Source organism: Polypterus senegalus, chromosome 15, assembly GCF_016835505.1.
Source record: "Polypterus senegalus isolate Bchr_013 chromosome 15, ASM1683550v1, whole genome shotgun sequence".
Taxonomy (NCBI): Eukaryota; Metazoa; Chordata; class Cladistia; order Polypteriformes; family Polypteridae; genus Polypterus; species Polypterus senegalus.
In genome coordinates, this window is record NC_053168.1 from 8,635,351 (window position 1) to 8,650,843 (window position 15,493).

At 41.2% G+C, this 15,493-nt stretch overlaps 1 protein-coding gene across 1 annotated transcript in view; it reads left to right on the plus strand.

Annotated features, from left to right (window-relative positions):
• ano10a (anoctamin 10a) overlaps positions 1-15,493 on the plus strand; it is a 261,873-nt gene that overhangs the window by 218,402 nt on the left and 27,978 nt on the right. The window lies entirely within an intron of this gene.

Genomic DNA, 15,493 nt, shown 5'->3' on the forward strand with positions numbered 1-15,493 from the left:
AACTTCTTGATTATAAATTCAATACTCTTTGACAGAATTAGTGGTACCAGAGCAGCAGCATTCTTTTTTGTTTATTTTAAAATGGTGGTTCATCACGAAGTCTGTTATTTATTCTTAGAATTATTAAAGGGAATAAAGGAGTGGCTTTTTGAATTGAAGACCTGCCTCTCCCTCTCATTCATTGGTCAGGAGGCATGTCCTTAGTTTAAAAAGTCATTCCCTTGAGGCTTTAGGTTTCCTGTTCATGATATGACTGATAAATCCGTATTTATTTTACGATATTTTAGCAAAAAAGCATATGTACTGCACATTTTAAGCCTTTGGCTGGATAACTACCATGTGAATTATGCAACATAAGATTTTTTTTTTTCTTTCTTCCATGGACGTTTTTCAAATCGTCTCCCGCTGTGCAGCATTGGTTATTGTTGGCTTCTTTTATGTCATAAACTGTTTTTCACTCTCCAATCTGCATGAAATCCATGAGATTAAACATTTTTCTCACACACTACTGCAAAGTGCATAGAATATGCAGCATATAATTGCAGAATTAGTTGCTAACATTATTCATGCCAATTAAGAATGAATAAGTGTTTATTAAAGTATAATCTACAGCACCACAAATTTTCATTGTTGCTCATAGACTTATAATTACTAATTTTATTAAAAATATTAAGTACTTGTTACTAATATACAAAATTTTTCATTTACTCCAACTTAAATACAGAAAGATAATTTTATATATACTATCAAAATTAAAGAGATAACTATCATTTATTTGCGGAAGGCCTTTCATTTACTTTTGTGCTTAAAGATCTTCATAATACACATTAGCACTGACTGAAAACAAACACGTTGGTTGCTTCTGAATGGTAAAAAAAAGGTCAAATTAACTGCAAGGCAGGTTTTATACCTCCTGTTATCTAAAAGTCACAGGACATGTTCACAGACAATAATCTACAGTTTAAACAAGGTTTGTAAAATTAGTATTAAATAAGTGGATTATTGGAGAAAGCAAAGAAACATTATGAGTTTTACTTTTAGAAAAAATTGAGGAAGCATCTTAGAAACTAAAAGTCTAAAAGTGCCTTTGACTCTAGTAATGCATTATTGAAGAAAGGTAGAGGTTTGCTCTTCTTAAACCTTTATGTTAGATAGATAGATAGATAGATAGATATGAAAGGCAGTATATAATAGATAGATAGTGTAAAAAGGTGGACAGTAGGTGGCACTAACATCCTCTTTTTTTCCCAAACAGACAGTACACCGGACACAGGGTAAAATCCCCAAAGGTATTTTAATTCCTTCTATCTTCTTTTAATGTGCCTTTAAAAGCACCACAGCCACAACAAACAGGCAATACAACATCCACCCATCCATCCAGTATCCAACCCATTTTATCCTAACTACAGGGTCACAGGGGTCTGCTCAAGCCAATCCCAGCCAACACAGGGCGCAAGGCAGGAAACAAACCCCGGGCAGGGCGCCAGCCCAACGCAGGGCACACATACACACACACACAATTAAAATCGCCAGTGCACCTAACCTGCATGTCTTTGGACTGTTGGAGGAAACAGGAGCACCCGGAAGAAACCCACACAGACACGGAGAGAACATGCTAACTCCACGCAGGGAGGACCCGGAAAGTGAGCCCAGGTCTCCTAACTGCGAGGCAGCAGCGCTACCCACTGCGCCACCATGCGGCCCAGCAATACAACACACAGTAATAAATCTCTTTTCTTCACTACAACTCCCAACAAGCTCCATTTCCCTGCTCCCAACTACGGCTCCCTTGCTGGGTCTTCACCAGTCTTTTATATATTCCTTGACCCGGACGTGCTCCTGCTCTTCTTCCGGGTCAAACGGCAAATCATCAGGCCATAAGTAGCCCTGTGGGCTTCTGTCCTCCTGACTCCGAAGCACTTCCGGGTTATAGGGGAAGTACGAGCCCCCAGGTCTTTTATGAGCTCCCCCTGGTGGCACCCACGGCACCCAATAGGGCTGAGAAAGCCGACTCCATGTCCCAGGATGCCCTGAGAGAATCCGGGGCACATCTACTGTCCAGGGGAACTGCTATCTAGCATTCTAGGGGAGGCAGTGTCCTGGAAAAGCTGCCTTCCTCCATTCTTTCAGTTCAGGGACGTCCCAGCCGGATTGAGCTGCCGGCCGTCTATCACAATAGATAGATGTGAAAGGCACTATATAATAGATAGATAGTGTGAAGTATAGCGGCCCGGACACACACAGGCAGACACCGTTCGATCCATCACACCACGTTTATTCACAATATTTACCAAACCCCCAGTTCCCCAAAGTCTAGGCCCTCACTAGCCACTGTCTTTTAAGCACAACACACTCGGGCCTCTCCTAGCCTCCACTGCCATGACCTCGTCCTCCTCCTCACCCGACTCCAGTCTTGATTGCAGGGCGGCGGCTCCTTAAGTAGGTGGCTGATTGGTGACCACACCCAGCCACCTGCCACAATAGATAAATAGCTGTTGTGACTTGGACGCTGTATAGCACCCAACCTGGCACAGACTCGCACAGAGGCACGTGTAAAAACACAAGAAGTCTTTATTTTTCTTCAGCTGGAGGGCACGTCTTCCCCGTGAACCCTCCAGCCACAACACAGTCCCATGCACAGTTAAACACAAACCACAACCCTTCTTCTGGCACCACCACTCCACCCAGGCAACCTCGTCCTCTTCCTCCCGATTCTGGCGCGGTGCCTTTCGGAGCACCTCAGTGGTCGTCCTGCAGCTTGTGCAGGCGTGTACCTTGTGCTGTGTCCTCGGGTGCACGCTCTCTGTGCTGGGCTGCACGTGCTTGCCTGCGGCCTCGGGCGTGCTCTCTCCGTGCTGTGCTACGCGAGCTTGTCTTCGGCTGCATCGGGAGCGCACTTTCTGCACAGCTGTGTCGAGCACGTGCCTCGCGCTGCTGCGTTTTGCAATGCCGGGTCTTCACACAACTTTTTTATGCAGATCCCGGCCCAAATGGACGGACCGGAATCTTGTCGACTATGCCAATGTGAATTGGACGGCGTATAGTGCCCGACTATGCCACTGTCACAAACTCCACAAAGAGCCATAGCAATGTTTGGGGAAGCCACCCGTATATATTGAGTTTCCTGGCTGCAAATTGACGTTTAAATGATAGCACTTTATTATTATGGTAACAGTGGCTGAGCGGCAACAGCAAGAGCAAAAGCCAGACCTTTCAAGCAGGACAAAAATCATAGCACTACTTGGGCAATCTCTATTTAAAAATAAAAGCCATCAAAATCCCACACATGTGCAACCTGTAAAGGGGAAGCTTCTGCTCAGCCGTCTTATTTTCACTCTGAAACTGATGTCTAGGTGAGCAAGTCCTTGTTAGGATGTCAAGCCACAAAATCAGCCATGAATAGGAGCTTAAATCCTTAACAAGCCCTGAGCGCTGGTGCCACAGTTCACTACTTTGTTTTGGTTGTTTTTCTTGTTTCAGTTTTTTTGATTCTGCAATGCATGAAGTGCTTTTGATTTTGTGTTCTGGTGAATGAACACAGTAGCCCTCAGACGAAAGTGGTGCTTGAAAATATAGCCCTTCACAAAAACATGATGTTCTGTGTGTACAAAGTCTCATGGCCATAAAGTAAGTAGAACTGGACATATGTAGTACTTACTGGCTGTAATGCATTTATTATGAAGCCCAGTCAAAATTACACACAATTGCTTAAACACTATAAATAATGCCATTATTATTTTCCCCCTGCATATCTACATGATATGGGAAGGAAACTAAAATATCCACAAAATAATCCATCTGACATTGGGTGAACAAGCGTTGAACAGTGGCACAGCAAATAATCCGAGGATTGATTTCTTCTGAAGACTCAAATAATACAAACACAGGGACCGTGCGACTGGTCAGAATTAAGGGAATGATGAATATGACCAAATACAAATACATTTCCTCCAGAATGCATGTGACCTCAGATTGGGGAGACAATTCACATTTCAGCACAATGACCTGAAGCATACAGCTAGGACCACCGAGGAGTTGCTTTGGGACGAGTCTCTGAGTATCCTTGAGTGTCTCAGTAAAACCCCGACTTAAACCCCATAGAGCATCTGTGGAGAGACGTGAAAATGACAGTTTAGAGACACTTCTCATACAGTCTAGCAAAGCATGTGAGGATCTGCCAGGAAGAATGAGACAAACTGCCCAAATCCAGGTCTGCAAAGTTTGTAGAGACTTACCCAAGAAAACGTAAAGCTGGACTTGCTGTACTTAAGTACTGCATTAAGGGTGTGAATTTTAAGGTTTTATGGAAAAAAAAATGTTCTTAAAATCTGAACATTTTGGAGCTTTCATGTAGCAAATCCATTCATGAAATTTGAATAATGAAATGGATAATTATTATTACTAGTAATACGATTAATTAATATTTTTTAATAATTCCCAAAAATGAATTCTTGAATAGTTTCATGGTTGATTGTTTATGCTCATTTAATGGAGTCATCGGTGCTTGTTATCTTTAAAGGAACTGAAAAAGAGTATGGGATTTGCTCGACAGATTATTATCTCTATATCCACCTTCAATCCTGCTTATTCCAAATCAGGATCATATGGGGCCAGTGCCTAGGAAGATTATTACGATTATAAAAATCAGAAGGATTTATTAAAAGCTGAAACTATGGCAGAAACCTTAGTGCTGAAGAACGGAAAATCCATGGCATGTGTTTCAAAAGTGGTGACATCTCAAATTTATGGGGGGTCAACCTAGGACGTTAGATTGTATCATTGATACTACTGATGGTATCAGATTGCAAATGCTTTGGAAAGATCTTGTATGGCTCAGTTATATTTGTAGCACATTATCTTAGCATTGCAGGGTATCTGTTTGAATTGGCATTCCTCTAAATGACACCTCCATTTAAACTCAGGACCTTATATGTCTCACCTGCTAGTACTTGTGTCCCTCAGAACATCTGAGCTCATGTAACACAAACAGAATTGCTGTCTGAGAGTCCTAATAATGCCATTTTCTTTGCATCGGATTCAGTTGAGCAGGGCTGAGGAAATAAACTCTGCAAATGAAAAGCACAGATGAGAAAACATCTTGTGCTGTCTGCTTTGTCAGACCGTTTGTTTTTAAGTGCTTCTTGCTGCTTCTGTACACAGAGACAAATCAACAATTAAGGTTTTATAAAATCGTCTATGCAAATATAAATATTATTGTCAGTTCAGTAGACACAGCTGCAGTACCCTTTCATAAGTTTCAAAAACACAGAAAATGAATTTGCCTAAAAGAGTGCATATGTCTGACATGTGCACATGTGCTCTCTTGGTTAGGACTCGATTTAACATTGAATTAAAAGTCTGCATTACATTGTTTTTATTTTCACAAGCCGTATCCTCATTCGCCAAAGGTTTTAATTTTTGCTTGTCCTGTGGTTTTTAAAAAAAAATGTGTGATAAATAAAGCCTCTGACTTTACATCAATGATACCATCAAAACTAAATTTGACAAAGTGTATGCCACATTGTGTAAATTTAACTACAAAACCACAAAAACTTACTTTTATGCAAAGTCTAATCCCAGTAATGGATTATATTTTCAGAAGGTTTTTACAGCTTATACGACCTTCCAGTTCTTTCTTTAAAGGAATACCCCAACCCAAAGTGACTTTTCTTTTTTATAGGTTACTTACCCCATGTAGATGGCAGTGATGGCCGTTAAAAAAAATGTTATTTTATGTTTCATGCAACAACAACAACAACATTTATTTATATAGCACACTTTACTTTCATACACATAATGTAGCTACCTAACATAAATGATCAGTCCTCATTGTATTTAGGGTTCTCATGGAAAGACTCGATGATGAACAGAACAGAGATAAAGTTTCTGAGAGAATAGGTGACCAGTGCTGGACAACAGCAAACGATATCAAAAACATCCATGAAAAAATTTCACATTACTCATGTTGGATAATCCACAAATCATCAAGTCGTATGCTCACAATAATCAACCATTTGAACGCTTATTGATGGTCAAGCACTTTACGTTTGCGTTCACAAGAAGTGCCTTATTTAACAATAATATAGTGAAAATACAGTACATCTGTTTGGGTGTCTAATGTATAGTTTTATATACTGCATGCTGTACCTACTCTACTTCCAGTGTATTCTTATTGTGATACCACTCCACAAAATGCCAGAGACTTCGGGCCTGCAGCCTAACTGTGGGTAGTATTTAAAAAGCAATATAATATGCAATAGATATATTACTGTGGTGGGCTGGCACCATGCCCGGGGTTTGTTCCCTGCCTTGCGCCCTATGTTGGCTGGGATTGGCTCCAGCTGACTCCCGTGACCCTGTAGTTAGGATATAGCAGGTGGGATAATAGATGGATGGATGGATAGATATATTAATGCGTGTATGTGATGTCGGGAAGTGACCAGTTGACAAAGTCAGGATAGGGGAGCTAAAAACTCCAATCAATAGCATTCCTAGAGGAAATAAACCTCTTGAGGTCCACTGTGGATTACAACAGAGAAAGGTACAGTTGTGTCCTCTCCATCTTTGGCATTCCACTATACAGTATCATAATTGTGTAACGGAAAGCCGAGTAAGCAAATTTATTCATCCTACTGTTGAATCGCAACATTTCCAATATCTCTGGTGTCACCTTCCATGTGCAGAAGGATGATAATATTAATAATTATATAGTGCTTTTTCTCACTATTCAGAGTGCTTTACATAGGGAGTGGAGAGCCACTTCAACCACCACTAATGTGCAGCATCCATCTGGATGATGTGACGGAAGCCATTTTGCATCAGTGTGCTCACCACATATTTACCGGTAGGTGGTGAAGGGGCAAGAGATATTTAGCCAGTTAGAGACAGGGGATGATTTGGGGGTAAAATGTGTAGGCCGTGAAGGGCAATTTAGTCAGGACATCAGGATATACCTAACTCTTTTTAAAAGATACCCAGGGATCTTTTATGACCACACAGAGTCAGGACTTTGATTTAACATCTCATCCAAAGGCCACTGGCATCCACATTCAGATCACATCTTCCAGCAATAACCTAAGCTTTTCCTGGTTGGTCTCCCAACTAAGTACTGGCCGGGCCCGAACATGCTTAGCTTCAGGTGGATTATGCATTCTGAAGTATGTGTGTGGTATGGCTGCTTTTAGCTTGTGGTATTAGCTATTAGGTATTTTAGCTTGTGCCACATGATACTAAAAAAAAAAACTCAGATTAGGGTTATTGTTGTTAGGAGCACACACTGATACAGCACTTTGCCGCACCCACCACACGACAAACCAACTCAGGATCCCAGATTAAGTCCCGAGTGCTGCCATGCAACGGGTGACACCTCAGCACCACACTAGTTCAGGTGGAATGGAACCAGTGTGGGGTTTTTATGGTGGCTGAAGTGCCACCAACCCCCGGTTTTACCCTGCAGGTTGGAGGGCCTACTTGCAGGGCTGGATGCAGATTAACGTCATACCCAGGATGGCGCAATTGCAGGTTGAGGGTCTTGTTCAGGGGCCCAACGGAGTGGAGTCACTTTTGCCGTTTACAGGATTTGAACCTGCAACCTTCTGATTACCAGTGCAGAGCCCTACCTCAGAGCCACCACTCCGCCCTGATCAGAATAGGGGATGTTTATTAATTGTTCATAATGATTTCAACTTTTTTTTTGTGGAAGATTAACAAATAGATTTACAACATGATCAGAGCATGTATGCCAGTCTTAAACAGTGGGTCATCAGCCTGACACCACTACTTACACAAGTAGGCAAATTGCTTTAGACAAAGGAAAAACTTCCACTATTGTTTGATTTATTCTTGTAACCTTTACAAGACAAGCACCTTGAAACTGTAATTTATGTTCTGAAATGTTTGCATAGATGAGTATTTTTCAATAAGTAGGGCTCAGGCTAAACAAAGCTTTATATTTTAAAAGGATTTTGAGATCAGCCCTAAACCTAACTGGAAGCCATTTCAAGCATAGCACTTACTGTATGTGGTAATACGCTGAAGTTTAGCAACGATCTTTGTAACAGCATTTTGAGTTAAAATAAAAAGTTCCATATTGGCAGACATCTGACTGTAGATCCTGACTGCACTAGATTTTATTGGAATGTTTTCGCTAATGCAATCCTTCAGTGTGGGAAGTTGTTAAAGTAGTTCAGTACTGGCACATTGGGGTGATAGTCTAAATTTTAAAGAGGGGAAGAAGAGGATGTATCCCAGTTATAATGGGATCACACTCCTCAGCCTCACTGGGAAGATATATGGTGGCTGCCACAACAGAGAGTGTCTGATTCAGGAGTGCAGCTGAATAGTTTTCAGCTTAGTGTGACGTGATTGAGAAAGATTTGGCACCTCCAGATCTGAAGGCATGGTCTTCTTCCAGGAAACAGTGGCTTTTCCCCTTACAGGTAAGAGGGGTGAACAGCTGGCCTAAGTGGAGGATTCCCTTTACCTGGAGGTCTTGTTCACAAGTGATGATGGTAGTGTTAATGCATTGATCGTTGAATTGGCACAGCGGTAGCAGTTTTATGAATGCTGTACCATGATAGTGAAGTGGAAGGTAAGTCCATGGACAAAGCTGTGGAATTACTGGTCAGTCTATGTCCCCCTTCTAAGCTATGGTCATGAGGTCTGGGTAAGAACTTCTAAGAATGTAATTGCGTCAGGGTGAGGAGCTTGACAATACAGAAGGCCCTGTAAGTAGAACTGCTGCTCCTCTGGATTGAGAGGAGCCAGTTGAAGTGGTGTGGGCATGTAGCTAGGTCACACAAAACAGAATGTTTGCAAAGCGCAGCTCATGGGGAGAAGACTCAGAGGCAGACCCAAGACACTCAAGACACAATGAAGGCATTACGGTAGATCTCTCGCAGATAACCTGGGAACATGGCCTTGGGCATCTGGGTATTCCTTAGGAACTACTGCGGTTAAGTAGGTTTGGTCGGCCTTGTTCAGGCATGTTGCTACCAAGAACTGGAAGAGCAGAAAGAAAATAGTGACGCAGTAAACCTTTTATTTATGTAATTGACTGGACTGACTTTCTGATTTGAAACACCGCTTGCTCCATGTGTGTTACAGTATGAACACAGATTCTGCAGTGTTTGCCTCATCTTTTTGAATGCTGCCTAGGAGAGTTTCAGGTCTTAAAGTATTCCAGTACAGTTGGTTCATTTCATATTTGCCACTTCCTTGTTTAGTTGTTCCTGAATGTGCCTTTGGGCAGAAAGTACTGGCCATTTTCAGCGAGATGATAACAATTGATTGCTGCACCTTATAGCAGCTGTTCATACTGTATAATGTAAACTGTGCCAATGGAACTGTGGGGCTCTAATCGCTGATTAAAAGGCTTTTTCTCTCCTATGTGCTGTCAGAGCAGCAAGCACAACATGCCTGTTGTTCTGTTTGATTGAGAATTTATTGGATGTTATGGCAAAATCTTGTTTTCAGTGATGTGAAATGCAGAACCTTCTGCTCAGAGGTAACAAATGAAATTAGGTCCTGTGGCTCATTATGTTAAATGAATTGTTTCATACACATACATGTTTTGCTGGAGCTGTCCTGATTTTAAGCATCAATAAATTTTGCACTTTATTAGCTAAATTGGCACATAATTACAATAGTCTGGTCTTCCAAACAGAACCTAAGTGGTGGTTTCAGCTGTCATCTTAGAATTTTCACAGACTTTATTCTCATTGCACCATGATGTCAGATGGACTGCAGTAGCAGAAGACTACAACAGGCTTTGATTCTATCAGCTAAGAACAAGAAGATGAGTCTACAGTAAGCATGCTGTCACTAAACCTGGACGAATGAAGTTTGGAAAAATTGACTCCTGGTCGGACAAATCTCAAGTTCTACTGTAACATGCGGATGTTTGAGTCTTAATCTGGTTAAAAAGCATGGACCCATACTGCCTTGTGAAAATTATATAGGCTGGAGCAGCAAGTGTAATGGAGTCATGTTTTCTTGCCACACATTAGGCCTCTTAATACCAATTGAGTGTCACTTAAATGGTGCAGTGTACCAACTATATACTACAACAACATTTATTTCTATAGCACATTTGCATACAAATGATGTAGTTCAAAGTGCTTTACATGATGAAGAAAGAGAAAAAAGACAAAATAAATAAGAAAATAGAATTCGGGAACACTAATCAACATAGAATAAAAGTAAGATCCGATTGCCAGGGAGTACAGAAAAAACAAAAAACTCCAGATGGCTGGACAAAAAAATAAAATGTGCAGGGGTTCTGAGGCCATGAGACCACCCAGCCCCCTCTAGGCATTCTACCTGACATAAATGACCTCAATCAGCCCTCATTGTATTAAGGGTTCTCATGGAAGGACTTGATGATGATGGTCATGTGGACTTTAATCCATCAATGTAGTGACATCACAGTGCTTTGATCAGGTGGTGGTGACAAAGATTAACACCACAGAAATCCGGAAAAAGAACAGCAGGGAAAAGTAGGGGTAAGTATGGATTATGGAGCTACCATGAATGATAATGATAATTAAATGCATATACAGAGTATCAGGATTAAACTAAAATGAAGCTACGAGAAAGCCATGTTAAAATAATGAGTTTTTAGCATTTTTTTAAAGTGTTCCACCGTATTCGCCTGGTGAATTCCTGTTTGCAAGCTTTTCCAGATTTTAGGTGCATAATAGCAGAAGGCCGCCTCACCACTTCTTCTAAGTTTAGCTTTTGGAATGATAAGCAGACCCTCATTTGAAGATCTAAGGTTATGATTTGGAGTGTAAGGTGAGAGGCCTTCTGAAATATAGGATGGAGCAGATTATTGAAGGCTTTGTAAACCATAAGTAGTATTTTAAAGTCAATTCTAAATGACACAGATAACCAGTACAGTGACATCGAAACTGGTGTGATGTGCTCAGACTCTCCTGACCTTTGTGCATCCCTTTACGTCAACTGTAAAGATTGTGCATACATGTAGGCTTCTGCTACCATACTGAGAAGATCACAATGTTGACTTTTCAGTGCCCCAGACTCCTGTTAATCTGGGTAAGTACAGTTTTACAGACTATGAAGTTAAAGTCATATGAAAAAATTTGGGAACCCTTCTTAATTCTTTGGATTTTTGTTTATCATTGGCTGAGCTTTCAAAGTAGCAACTTCCTTTTAATATAAGACATGCCTTATGGACACAAGAGTATTTCAGCAGTGACATTAAGTTTAATGGATTAACAGAAAATATGCAATATACATCATAACAAAATTAGACAGGTGCATAAATCTGGGCACCCTAACAGAGATATGACATCAATACTTAGTTGAGCCTCTAGACCAGGGGTGTCGAACTCCAGTCCTGGAGGGCCACAGTGAGTGCAGGATTTCATTATAACCATCTCCTTAGTCAGTGATCAGTTTTTGCTGCTAATTAACTTCTTTTGCCTTTGTTTTAATTGACGTGACTCAGACCCTTTGTTGTTTCTTTCTCCTTAATTAGCAGCCAAACAATAATAAGACACGAAACAAGCCCACATGACCAGCTAACCTGTACCCATCACATAATTGTTGAAAATATAAGAGGTGAAAGTCTCAGTAAAACAGAAAATCAACAGTTTTGGAAATGTCTACTGTGGCAGAATGAAAACAGCAACAAGCCATGGAATTAAATGGCGGGTTTAATTAACAGCAAGAATCAGCATCTCATTAAGAAACTGGTTGGAGTGAAATTGTTTGGAGTTTGAATCTTCAGTTTCATTGGTCACCTGTTGGCTCGTTTCACGTCTCATTTCTGTTTGGCTGTCATTTAATGAAGACAAGAATCAATTCAGGGGACTGAATCCTTAAAAACAGAGCTAAAGAAAAGAAGTTAATTAGCAGTGAAAACTGGTCACTTATTAGGAAAACGGTTAGAATGAAAACCTGTTGCCACTACGGCCCTCCAGGCCTGGAGTTTGACACCCCTGCTCTAGACGCTGTCCTCCAATAGCCTTTGATGAGTGTCTGGATTCTGGATGGAGGTATTTCTGACCATTCTTCCATACAAAATCTCTCCAGTTCAGTTCAATTTGATGGACAGTCTTCTTCAGATCATCCCATAGATTTTCGATGATATTCAAGTTGGGGACTGTGACGGCCATTCCAGAACATTGTACTTCTCCCTCTGCATGAATGCATTTGTAGATTTCGAACTGTGTTTTGGGTCGTTGTCTTGTTGGAATATCCAACCCCTGTGTAACTTCAACTCTGTGACTGATGCTTGAACATTATCCTGAAGAATTTGTCGATATTGGGTTGAATTCATCCAACCCTTGACTCTAACAAGGGCCCCAGTCCCTGAACTAGCCACACAGCCCCACAGCATGATGGATCCTCCACCAAATTTGACAGTAGGTAGCAGGTGTTTTTCTTAGAATGCGATGTTCTTCTTCCGCCATGCAAAGCACTTTTTGTTCTGACCAAATAACTCAATTTTTGTCTCATCAGTCCAAAGAAGTTTGTTCCAAAATGAATCTGGCTTGTCTAAATGAGCATTGACATACAACAAGCGACTCATTTATGGCGTGAGTGCAGAAAGGGCTTCTTTCTCATCACCCTGCCATACAGATGTTCTTTGTGCAAATTGCGCTGAACTGTAGAACAATGTACAGATACACCATCTGCAGCGAGATGTTCTTGCAGGTCTTTGGAGGTGATCTGTGGGTTGTCTGTAACCATTCTCACAATCCTGCCTCTGCATATGCCTCTCCTGTATTTTTCTTGGCCTGCCAGACCTGCTGGGTTTAACAGCAACTGTGCCTGTGGCCTTCCATTTCCTGATTCCATTCCTTACACTTGAAACTGACAGTTTAAACCTCTGAGATGGCTTTTTGTAGCCTTCCCCTAAACCAGGGCACTGAACAATCTTTGTTTTCAGATCTTTGGAGAGTTGCTTTGAGGATCCCATGCTGTCTGTCACTCTTTAGAGGAGAGTCAAAGGGAAGGAAGCACAACTTGCAATTGACCACCTTAAATACCTTTTACCACTCATGATTGGACACACCTGTCTATGAAGTTCAAGGCTTAACGAGCTCATCCATCCAAGTAATCAGCATTGAGCAGTGACAGGCATTCAAATCAGCAAAATGACAAGGGGACCCTCATTTGTGCATAGCCAGTTTTTCAATTTGATTTAATTTCATACAATTAAATACTGCTTCACTAAAAATCTTTCTTCAGAAAACACCCCAGTGCTCAGATGTTCCTAGGAAATGAAAGACATACCACTGTTATCTTTTTTGTTGAAAGAAGAGTTAACTATTATGTAGGCTGAGAGGGGTTCCTAAACTTTTTCATATGACTGTATATTGTGCATATTTCTTTGCTAAGTTATCCCACCATGTTTAAAAAAAAATCACCATCCCATGTAAAATGAGAATAGCCACAGAAGAAGATTATTATCTACTACTTTACCTTGTCGTAAACTCGACAAAGAGCCATAGCAAGGTTTTGGCCAGCCACCCGTATATTATTCCCTGGCTGAAAATTTAAATAAGTGATAGCACTGATGTGCACAAATCGGAGTCCAAAACAGAACTGAGGGAAAAGGGAGGCTTTTAATGGCCAGTATAGGAAGTGACGTCAAAGGGTCCGGGACCAGAAGGGTCTTCATGCATAGGTTCGGGAGCAGATTGAGGAGACCCTGGAGAGGTGGAAATATGGTCTAGAGAGGACAGGAATGAAGATCAGTAGGAACAAAACAGAGTATGTGTGAGAATGAGAGGGAGGTCAGAGGAATGGTGAGGATGCAGGGAGTAGAGTTGCTGAAGGTAGATGAGTTTAAATACTTTGGATCATCAGTACAAAGTAATGGGGATTGTGAAAGAGAAGTGAAGAAGAGAGTGCAGGCAGGGTGGAATGGGTGGAGAAGAGTATCGGGAGTGATTTGTGGCAAATGGGTATCAGCAAGAGTGAAAGGGAAGGTCTACAGGACGGTAGTGAGACCAGCTGTGTTATATGGGTTGGAGATGGTGGCATTGACCAGAAAGCAGGAGACACAGCTGTAGGTAGCAGAGTTAAAGATGCTAAGGTTTGCATTGAGTGTGACGAGGATGGACAGGATTAGAAATGAGGACATTAGAGGGTCAGCTCAGGTTGGATGGTTTGGGGACAAAGTCAGAGAGGCGAGATGGCATTGGTTTAGACATGTGCAGAGGAGAGATGCCAAGTATAATGAGAGAAGGGTGCTAAGGATAGAGCTGCCAGGCAAGAGGAGAAGAGGAAGGCCTAAGAGAAGGTTTATGGATGTGGTGAGAGAGGACATGCAGGTGATGGGTGTAAGAGAACAAGATTTGGAGGACAGTAACATATGGAAGGAGATGATCCGCTGTGGCAACCCCTAATGGGAGCAGCCAAAAGAAGAAGAAGAAGGTCTGCAGAAAAGCGAGAAAAAGAGTCAGTGCACTCCACCACATCCCGGTCTGGCTCGGAATTGCCCTCATTCAAGCCCTTTAGCTGCCTCCCATGCGCACATGTGTGACAACCTGTTCAGCCTGATTTATTACCATTTTGAAGATAATCTCGGATACAATGCAGAAATCTGAAGCTTTTATTTTATGCTACAACAGTAGCAAATGTAAGCATTGATATTAACATCTACATTAGTTTTTAGAGGACCTTTTCTGAAAATGTCATATGGTGTTAATCCCCTATAATGAGAACGCAGGGGAATTAGTTATGTTCTCAGTCCAAGTGCATTTCAGCTTAATCATCCATCCGCCCATCAATCCAGTCATCTATTTTTTTATCTGGTATGTCTGAATTTTAAAAAGTGCCTTGCCTGCTTTATTCAGCATATTACTGAGTCATCCATTTAATTAATGCTGACTTTCTTTTCCTCATGCTTCACAATCTCTTGATTTTTCTTTCTTATCTTCAACTGTTTGACTGCCCATTGCTTTTCTTCTTGTGTATCTGCTGCCCTGTTTCACGCTTTGACCTTTTCCCAGCTCTTTTCAGCTTATCTTTATGTGTTCCTTGGTGTCTGTTTCTGCCAATTGCTGTTGATTTCTCTTAGAATCTGTTTTAATATTGCAAGTAGCAACTCGTATGCCTGTTTACCTGTTCACCCTTAAATATTTTTAGTGGGTATTCAATATGTGGACTCTATCAAAATGACTAAGTGTGCATTGGGAGGACACAGAAGGCCATTCAGCTAAAATTAAATGGTGCTGGAATCATGGTAATACAATACAGTTTATTTGTGTGTAGCCCAAAATCACACAAGAAGTGCCGCAATGAGCTTTAACAGGCCCTGCATTTTGACAGCCAGCCTTGACTCTCTAAGATGACAAAGAAAAACTCCTCTTGTAGGAAAAAAAATGGAAGAAAACTTGGGAAGGCAGTGGGTGTCAAAAAGAAGGGGGTCGATACAACACAATACACAGAACAGGACACAAGTAATCCTCAATACAATATAGTAGTAAAATAAAAATATTACAAGTACAGAGCAGAA